Here is a 10,120-nt window from a genome sequence, read left to right as displayed (position 1 = left end):
TGGTGCAGACACACAGACTGATGGACATGCAGTGGGACCAATCAACATACACAACGCCGCAGCCAATCACCAGTGAGAGCACACGCACTATAAAGAAAGGGGACAGGAGAGTTCCCGCTCATTCTAGCAGCAGCCAGCTCAGAGCACAGAGCTCACAGCCTGCATCACAGACATTCACCATGTGCTGAGTGCCTCACCTAGATAGTGATAGGAAAGGGTCCACAGTTAAGCTGGTATTGCTCATACCCACGTTTACAGTATGTAGCATAGTTGAACAGTTAATAAAATAGCGTTACACCACTTCCAGCAATGTTGGCTTGTTTGTGAACCAGAACCCCCAACATGACATCTCTCTCTCTCTGTCTGTTTCTCTCTCTGTCTCTCTGTCTGTCTATCTCTCTGTGTCTGTGTCTGTCTCTCCCTCTCTCTCTCTCTCAGTCCCACTCTCTCTCTCCCTCTCTCTCTCTCTCTCTTTCTATCTCTCTCTCTCTCTCTCTCTCTCGATAAGAGTGTAATCGGTAACACTTATGAGTTAATGGTGTGGATTGTGATACTGTTGCCCTCACAGAGACCACTGTATGGGAGGGGCAGGACTGGCAGTTTAACATTTGAGGTACTTACATTCCGGGTAGAACATTCCGGTTAGAACATTCCGGGGTAGAACATTCCGGTTATAACATTCCCGGTTATAACATTCCCGGTTATAACATTCCCGGGAATATCATTCCGGGGTATAACATTCCGGGGTATAACATTCCGGGGTATAATATTCCGGGATCTAATATTCCGGGATCTAACATGCCGGGATCTAACCTGCCGGGATCTAACATTCCTGGGAATAACATTCCGGGGTATAACATTCCGGGGTATAACATTCCAGGGTATATAACATTCCGGTATATAACATTCCGGGATATAACATTCCGGGAAAAACATTCCGAGGTATAACATTACTGGGAATAACATTCCGGGGTATAACATTCCGGGGTATAACATTCCGGTGCATAACATTCCTGGGAATAACATTCCGGGATATAACATTCCGGGGTATAACATTCCTGGGAATATCATTCGGGGGTATAACATTCCGGGATATAACATTCCGGGGTATAACATTCCAGGGTATAACATTCAGGGATATAACATTCCTGGGAATAACATTCCGGGGTATAACATTCCGGGGTATAACATTCCGGTGCATAACATTCCTGGGAATAACATTCCGGGATATAACATTCCGGGGTATAACATTCCTGGGAATATCATTCGGGGGTATAACATTCCGGGATATAACATTCCGGGGTATAACATTCCAGGGTATAACATTCAGGGATATAACATTCCTGGGAATAACATTCCGGGGTATAACATTCCGGGGTATAACATTCCTGGGAATAACATTCCGGGATATAACATTCCGGGATATAACATTTGGGGGTATAACATTCCGGGATATAACATTCTGGGGAAGAACATTCTGGGACATAACATTCCGGGGTATATCATTCCGTCGATTTCGGCGTGAGAACAGCTGGTGAGTCAGTTTCAGCGGGAGCATTGCGGAAGTGGCTGCTGGGAGGTAAGTCAACCTTTAAAAGCACTTGTCTTTGCAGGGGCAGGCCAGTCGATTTCGGCGTGAGAACAGCTGGTGAGTCAGTTTCAGCGGGAGCAGTGCGGAAGGAGGTTGCTGGGAGGTAAGTCTGTCCTTTAAAAGCACTTGTCTTTGCAGGGGCAGGCCAGTCGATTTCGGCGGGAGTGGAGCTGGCTGGTTAGTCAATTTCAGCAGGAGCTGAGAATTTTTCTTTTTTTTTAAATTAGTTTTTTAGGCGGGAACAGGAAGTTGACCCGCGGACGTCTGGGAAGACCCTCACCAATAAATTCTGGTGGAGAGGAAACCCGAGACACTACACGTGTAGTGTCTCCCACCCACCCTCCTCCTCTAACCTAATAATAAAACCCATTGGTCTGAGGTAAGTACCATATTTTATTATATTATTATTATTTTTAATAAAAATTTAATTTAGTTGTTAGCCAGATCTTGGTAGAAAGTTAGAGGGATGGCAGGGAAGGGAGTGCAATGTTCCTCCTGCAGGATGTTTGAGGTGAGGGATGCAGTTAGTGTCCCTGCTGATTTTACCTGCAGGAAGTGCTGCCATCTCCAGCTCCTCCAAGACCGAGTTAGGGAACTGGAGCTGGAGTTGGAAGAACTTCGGATCATTTGGGAGGCAGAAGGGGTCATAGATAGCAGCTTCAGGGAATTAGTTACACCAAAGATTGGAGATAGGTGGGTAACTGTAAGAGGGACTGGGAAAAAGCAGTCGGTGCAGGGATCCCCTGCGGTCGTTCCCCTGAGAAACAAGTATACCGCTTTGGATACTTGTGGGGGGGACTTACCAGGGGTAAGCCATGGGGTACGGGCCTCTAGCACGGAGTCTGTCCCTGTTGCTCAGAAGGGAAGGGGGGAGAGGAGCAGAGCATTAGTAATTGGGGACTCTATAGTCAGGGGCACAGATAGGAGATTTTGTGGGAGCGTGAGAGACTCGCGTTTGGTATGTTGCCTCCCAGGTGCAAGGGTACGTGATGTCTCGGATCGTGTTTTCCGGGTCCTTAGGGGGGAGGGGGAGCAGTCCCAAGTCGTGGTCCACATTGGCACTAACGACATAGGTAGGAAAGGGGACAAGGATGTCAGGCAGGCTTTCAGGGAGCTAGGATGGAAGCTCAGAACTAGAACAAACAGAGTTGTTATCTCTGGGTTGTTGCCCGTGCCACGTGATAGTGAGATGAGGAATAGGGAGAGAGAGCATTTAAACACGTGGCTACAGGGATGGTGCAGGCGGGAGGGATTCAGATTTCTGGATAACTGGGGCTCTTTCTGGGGAAGGTGGGACCTCTACAGACAGGATGGTCTACATCTGAACCTGAGGGGCACAAATATCCTGGGGGGGAGATTTGTTAGTGCTCTTTGGGGGGGTTTAAACTAATGCAGCAGGGGCATGGGAACCTGGATTGTAGTTTTAGGGTAAGGGAGAATGAGAGTATAGAGGTCAGGAGCACAGATTTGACGTCGCAGGAGGGGGCCAGTGTTCAGGTAGGTGGTTTGAAGTGTGTCTACTTCAATGCCAGGAGTATACGAAACAAGGTAGGGGAACTGGCAGCATGGGTTGGTACCTGGGACTTCGATGTTGTGGCCATTTCGGAGACATGGATAGAGCAGGGACAGGAATGGATGTTGCAGGTTCCGGGGTTCAGGTGTTTTAGTAAGCTCAGAGAAGGAGGCAAAAGAGGGGAGGTGTGGCGCTGCTAGTCAAGAGCAGTATTACGGTGGCGGAGAGGATGCTAGATGGGGACTCTTCTTCCGAGGTAGTATGGGCTGAAGTTAGAAACAGGAAAGGAGAGGTCACCCTGTTGGGAGTTTTTTATAGGCCTCCTAATAGTTCGAGGGATGTAGAGGAAAGGATGGCGAAGATGATTCTGGATATGAGCGAAAGTAACAAGGTAGTTATTATGGGAGACTTTAACTTTCCAAATATTGACTGGAAAAGTTATAGTTCGAGTACAATAGATGGGTCATTTTTTGTACAGTGTGTGCAGGAGGGTTTCCTGAAACAATATGTTGACAGGCCAACAAGAGGCGAGGCCACGTTGGATTTGGTTTTGGGTAATGAACCAGGCCAGGTGTTGGCTTTGGAGGTAGGAGAGCACTTTGGGGACAGTGACCACAATTCGGTGACGTTTACGTTAATGATGGAAAGGGATAAGTATACACCGCAGGGCAAGAGTTATAGCTGGGGGAAGGGCAATTATGATGCCATTAGACGTGACTTGGGGGGGATAAGGTGGAGAAGTAGGCTGCAAGTGTTGGGCACACTGGATAAGTGGGGCTTGTTCAAGGATCAGCTACTGCGTGTTCTTGATAAGTATGTACCGGTCAGACAGGGAGGAAGGCGTCGAGCGAGGGAACCGTGGTTTACCAAGGAAGTGGAATCTATTGTTAAGAGGAAGAAGGAGGCCTATGTGAAGATGAAGTGTGAAGTTTCGGTTGGGGCGATGGATAGTTACAAGGTAGCAAGGAAGGATCTAAAGAGAGAGCTAAGACGAGCAAGGAGGGGACATGAGAAATATTTGGCAGGAAGGATCAAGGAAAACCCAAAAGCTTTCTATAGGTATGTCAGGAATAAGCGAATGACTAGGGAAAGAGTAGGACCAGTCAAGGACAGGGATGGGAAATTGTGTGTGGAGTCTGAAGAGATAGGCGAGATACTAAATGAATATTTTTCGTCAGTATTCACTCAGGAAAAAGATAATGTTGTGGAGGAGAATGCTGAGCCCCAGGCTAATAGAATAGATGGCATTGAGGTACGTAGGGAAGAGGTGTTGGCAATTCTGGACAGGCTGAAAATAGATAAGTCCCCGGGACCTGATGGGATTTATCCTAGGATTCTCTGGGAGGCCAGGGAAGAGATTGCTGGACCTTTGGCTTTGATTTTTATGTCATCATTGGCTACAGGAATAGTGCCAGAGGACTGGAGGACAGCAAATGTGGTCCCTTTGTTCAAAAAGGGGAGCAGAGACAACCCCGGCAACTATAGACCGGTGAGCCTCACGTCTGTAGTGGGTAAAGTCTTGGAGGGGATTATAAGAGACAAGATTTATAATCATCTAGATAGGAATAATATGATCAGGGATAGTCAGCATGGCTTTGTGAAGGGTAGGTCATGCCTCACAAACTTTATTGAGTTCTTTGAGAAGGTGACTGAACAGGTAGACGAGGGTAGAGCAGTTGATGTGGTGTATATGGATTTCAGCAAAGCGTTTGATAAGGTTCCCCACGGTAGGCTATTGCAGAAAATACGGAGGCTGGGGATTGAGGGTGATTTAGAGATGTGGATCAGAAATTGGCTAGCTGAAAGAAGACAGAGGGTGGTGGTTGATGGGAAATGTTCAGAATGGAGTACAGTCACAAGTGGAGTACCACAAGGATCTGTTCTGGGGCCGTTGCTGTTTGTCATTTTTATCAATGACCTAGAGGAAGGCGCAGAAGGGTGGGTGAGTAAATTTGCAGACGATACGAAAGTCGGTGGTGTTGTCGATAGTGTGGAAGGATGTAGCAGGTTACAGGGGGATATAGATAAGCTGCAGAGCTGGGCTGAGAGGTGGCAAATGGAGTTTAAAGTAGAGAAGTGTGAGGTGATTCACTTTGGAAGGAATAACAGCAATGCGGAATATTTGGCTAATGGTAAAGTTCTTGAAAGTGTGGATGAGCAGAGGGATCTAGGTGTCCATGTACATAGATCCCTGAAAGTTGCCACCCAGGTTGATAGGGTTGTGAAGAAGGCCTATGGAGTGTTGGCCTTTATTGGTAGAAGGATTGAGTTCCGGAGTCGGGAGGTCATGTTGCAGCTGTACAGAACTCTGGTACGGCCGCATTTGGAGTATTGCGTACAGTTCTGGTCACCGCATTATAGGAAGGACGTGGAGGCTTTGGAGCGGGTGCAGAGGAGATTTACCAGGATGTTGCCTGGTATGGAGGGAAACTCTTATGAGGAAAGGCTGATGGACTTGAGGTTGTTTTCGTTGGAGAGAAGAAGGTTAAGAGGAGACTTAATAGAGGCATACAAAATGATTAGGGGGTTGGATAGGGTGGACAGTGAGAGCCTTCTCCCGCGGATGGATATGGCTGGCACGAGGGGACATAACTTTAAACTGAGGGGTAATAGATATAGGACAGAGGCCAGAGGTAGGTTCTTTACGCAAAGAGTAGTGAGGCCGTGGAATGCCCTACCTGCTACAGTAGTGAACTCGCCAACATTGAGGGCATTTAAAAGTTTATTGGATAAACATATGGATGATAATGGCATAGTGTAGGTTAGGTGGCTTTTGTTTCGGTGCAACATCGTGGGCCGAAGGGCCTGTACTGCGCTGTATTGTTCTATGTTCTATGTTCTATAACATTCCGGGATATAACATTCCGGGGTATAATCATTCAGGGATATAACATTCCGGGGAAGAACATTCCGGGCTGGTGGATCTTTAGGAAAGACAGAGGAGGGTGTAGAAATCTCCGCTCAGCCTCCTCCCCCTCGGGCAGCTCCAGCTCGTACAGCCGCAGGGCATCCCCCAGGGCTGCGGAGACCGGCAGGAAGGCCCCCATTGCTGGTTGTATTTCAATATCTATTGTCTGCAGTGGGTGAAAGGTCGACATGTTACATGTTGCGTACCCCCCCGTACCCAACCAGGTCCAGCAGGCTACATGGTGGACACATTTTGCACCATGGACTCCGCCCCCGCCTGTCCTGTTTTGTTAAGTTTCCTTTGTAACATAAGCGGCTTCCTTGTGTTGCGTTTGTCAAGGAAGGTCGAGACGTGTAAATAACTTCAACTCATTTATTTACACTATGTACACTTTTATAACTTGAGTTCGACACTACTGCTAATCCTATTGTAGCTCCCTAAACTGACTAACCAGCTGCTGACTTCCACGTGGTGGGTGTGATAATGAATCAACCCTGTGCCTCTCCTCACTGACTGTCTCCACTGGCCAAAGGGCAGATCATGTGTGTGGTGTCCTTTATGTCTGGGTTGGTGTAATGCCCCCCTGTGGTCGTGTCACCTCCTTGTGTATCGTGAATGTCCATTGGTCGCCGCCCATCTAACTTATCTATTGGTTGAGTGTGTGTGTGTGATGTTTCTGGTGCTCCCTCTAGTGTCTGTCTAGCTTACATGTATTTACAGTGATGCACATCACCACATGTCCCCCCCTCGCCACCCCGCCACACCCGCACCCTAGGCCCCGATAGTGGCTGGCACCTTGCGGGATTCTGGCCCTGGTGCCCGTCCCTGATGCCAGTGGTACCATTGGCTGGCACTGCCCTTGCCAAGGGTATGCGTCATGGTCCCGGCAGGGGCTACTGTGGGTGTTGCCCTGGGCGGGCCGCTGGTAGGTGGTGGTGGGGTGAGGGGATGGGTGTTGGTGGAGGGTAGGGTGCGGGGGTGGAGGGGTTGGGGTGCCCATATGGCCGTTGTCTCTCTGCAGAACCAGGTGCCAAGGTGGGTGGTCAGTGGGTTCACAGCAAGATGGCCACAATAATGGTGGGCAGTGCCCAGGCACGGGACACCCCACCCCAGCCAGCCCAGGCAGTGTGCGGCCTGGCAGCCCGCAGTCGCTCCTCTCTGTGTCCTACCCCCTCTCTCTCCCTCAGCACCCGCCACGCCGGTCCCACCATTTCTAAAAGCACGAGAGAACCGCAGCGTTGGGAACTCGGCCTATCGGAGGCGGAGCGTCGCGGAGGCCCCCGGAGGATACCGGGTCGGGCCCGCTAATGATATGCAAACAGTGTTTACTGTACGTGTGGGGTGAAACGCATAGACCCCGCTGTCGAGGTGACAGAGAATCGCGATTTGGCCTCAAATCGACACCCGTCGCGATTTTGCCGTCGGAACCAATTCTCCGCCCAATCGGGTTTCCTGATTTCAGCGTCAGCAAACAGAGAACCCCGCCCCTTATCTCTCAGATCAAAAACACACTGACAATCTGGCAGCTCCTGCTCCTGAGGTAAGTGAATGGATCAACATACAGACTTTCACAAGATATAAAACTGTAGAAATGATTCATTTCAGAAACCACAATGAATCAACTTACCAGGAACGCTGTAACAATGACAATGGATTTATAGAATGTGTCACTGCTGTATTTTTATATTTGCAGAGGTCTGTAACCTTCAGACCGATGCCGTGCATATCCAGTTCTGTGAATCTGTCAGTTACAGTGATCATTAATAATAATTAACATGAAGATGGGAACTGATCATTCACCAATTTTAAATATTCACTGACAATAATCAAACTGTTACATTTATACAACATGATGTGGAGATGCCGGCGTTGGACTGGGGTGAGCACAGTAAGAGGTCTTACAACACCAGGTTAAAGTCCAACAGGTTTGTTTCGATGTCACTAGCTTTCGGAGCGCTGCTCCTTCCTCAGGTCAGTGGAGGAGCTGCGCTCCGAAAGCTAGTGATTCCAAACAAACCTGCTGGACTTTAACCTGGTGTTGTGAGAGTTATACAACAGTGAGACATCATTTACAGTGGACATTCATTTAATTATTCACAGTATTAAGTTGGTTAAGTTAATATTCATCCAAAATATAACTAATATAAAGTGATTATTGCACATCTCCCCAATCAAATGGAACCGTCAGAGTCAATATCCAATGTTTTTATTGTGTTTCAGTCAAATGATGATCAAGTCCATTATGCTGAACTGCAGCTCAAACACAGCAAAGCCTGTGCAGCAGTAACACCGTCCGAAACAAACTCCGAATATGCTTCTGTGAAACGCAACTAATCACCCGGATATTTCTGTCATTGCTGAGGCTGCAACTGAGTTACTGCAACATGATAATGTTCTCGATTACTGACCACACTGAGTCCAATCAGCCCGTCTTAAACTGGACTCCCAGACCCTGATATTACTGGACTCCCAGACCCTGATATTACTGGACACTCAGACCCTGATATTACTGGACACTCAGACCCTGATATTACTGGACACTCAGACCCCGATATTACTGGACACTCAGACCCTGATATTACTGGACACTCGACCCTGATATTACTGGACACTCAGACCCTGATATTACTGGACACTCAGACCCTGATATTACTGGACACTCAGACCCTGATATCACTGGACACTCAGACCCTGATATCACTGGACTACTGTAGAAGCCAGGTATTTCAAATACAACTAGTATAGGTAAAAGATAGCTGTTTTAGTACTCATTTTTAAAAGATGAGAATTTCAGCACACATAAATTCAGGACTTCAATATGATACATGAAATAGCATAAAATTCCATGATAAGATTATAGCAGCACAGTTGCAAGACAATTTGACACTGCTTGTGCTAATTGTCAAGGCCAAGGACCGAGTTCCATGGCAACTAGGTGGCACGAGTCCAATGCAGTTTGTAAGAGCATTGAATCATATATATATTCTCGATATGAAGTCTCAATTGTTACATTAGCCAAACCAGCTAAAAGATTAGTAAAATATCACATTCCATAACATGTAGACATGAAACAATTAAAAAGCTGATGTTGCACATTGAAGATGGACGGCTTGCCATCAAATCAAATGGGTTTGAGTCTAACCCAAACCAATTAGGATTATATTGGGGTGTGATTAGACGACTTAAGACAGTTATGAAAGTGTATAACTGAAAAGTTTCTCCCCGCCATTTTAGGTTTAGTGTTTTAGTTTTTAGGGTAATTGTCTTTGGGGGTTCTGTCAGTCTGTTAGTCTGTGTCAGTGATGTTAGTCCACTTTTGACTTTGAGTTTGAGTTTAGCTGAAGATTAGCTTTCTCTCTCTCTTCATGTTTCATTGCCAGACTTTGACCTTTTAAAAGTTACTTTCGAGCTGTCTGCCTAAGCAAAGAAAGATAATGTCTGTAATTCTCTGAAAGCTTCGAATTGTCTACGAATTGCCTTTTAAATGACTTTCAAATTGTAATCAAGCGACTACAAATAAAACAATTCCTTTTGGCACCTGAGAAGTTTATACTGCAAATTTCTGCTGAGTTCCAGTATTCGCAAAGTGCTACTGATAACCGAATAGCAGAGATGATATAAATTCCTTCAACTATACACAGTCGAATAATACGAGGAATCGAACAACTTGACATAGTCTACAAATATTACAAATCTTACAACTTGTCGTATTGCGCCAGGACTTGATTCATCAACTAAGCTTCCTCCAAACTTGGTGTAGTTCGACAGGTTAAGATTCCCTATAAATTAGAGATTCCTTCATTTTGGCGAGCCAGCCAGGAGTCCAACCTAGAATCTTCTGATTACAAGTCATTCATTTTGGCGTAGTCAGGCAGAAGGGGGGAGTACTGAGGACGACCTTCGGAGGCCCAGGTGACGACGGAAAGCTTCGAAGATAATCGGAGGAGGTCGGGAACCTTCAGGAAGCTTCGGAGATAATCGGAGGAGGCCCAGAAGACAGCCGGAACCCACGGCTAGACTAGGGTAAGAAATATCTTTTTCACCCATTAAAAGTCTTAAAGCCGCATCAATCAGTATTTCGACCCTTGAAAAGAACATTTTTTATAGA

The 10,120-nt window shown here is 46.9% G+C and overlaps 1 protein-coding gene across 1 annotated transcript in view; it reads left to right on the top strand.

The window, feature by feature from the left end:
• The window catches only part of LOC140412292 (junctional adhesion molecule C-like), a 158,153-nt gene extending 148,596 nt beyond the window's left edge, over window positions 1-9,557 (top strand). Inside the window, exon 5 of the mRNA XM_072500816.1 lies at window positions 8,233-9,557. The gene's annotated coding sequence lies outside the window, so the exon portion shown is untranslated. The remainder of the gene's footprint in view (window positions 1-8,232) is intronic.
• Window positions 9,558-10,120: the final 563 nt, after the last annotated feature.

This window comes from Scyliorhinus torazame, chromosome 1 (genome assembly GCF_047496885.1).
Source record: "Scyliorhinus torazame isolate Kashiwa2021f chromosome 1, sScyTor2.1, whole genome shotgun sequence".
NCBI lineage: Eukaryota > Metazoa > Chordata > Chondrichthyes > Carcharhiniformes > Scyliorhinidae > Scyliorhinus > Scyliorhinus torazame.
Note: the sequence above shows the minus strand (reverse complement) of the source record. Positions and strands in the feature narration are given on the sequence as shown.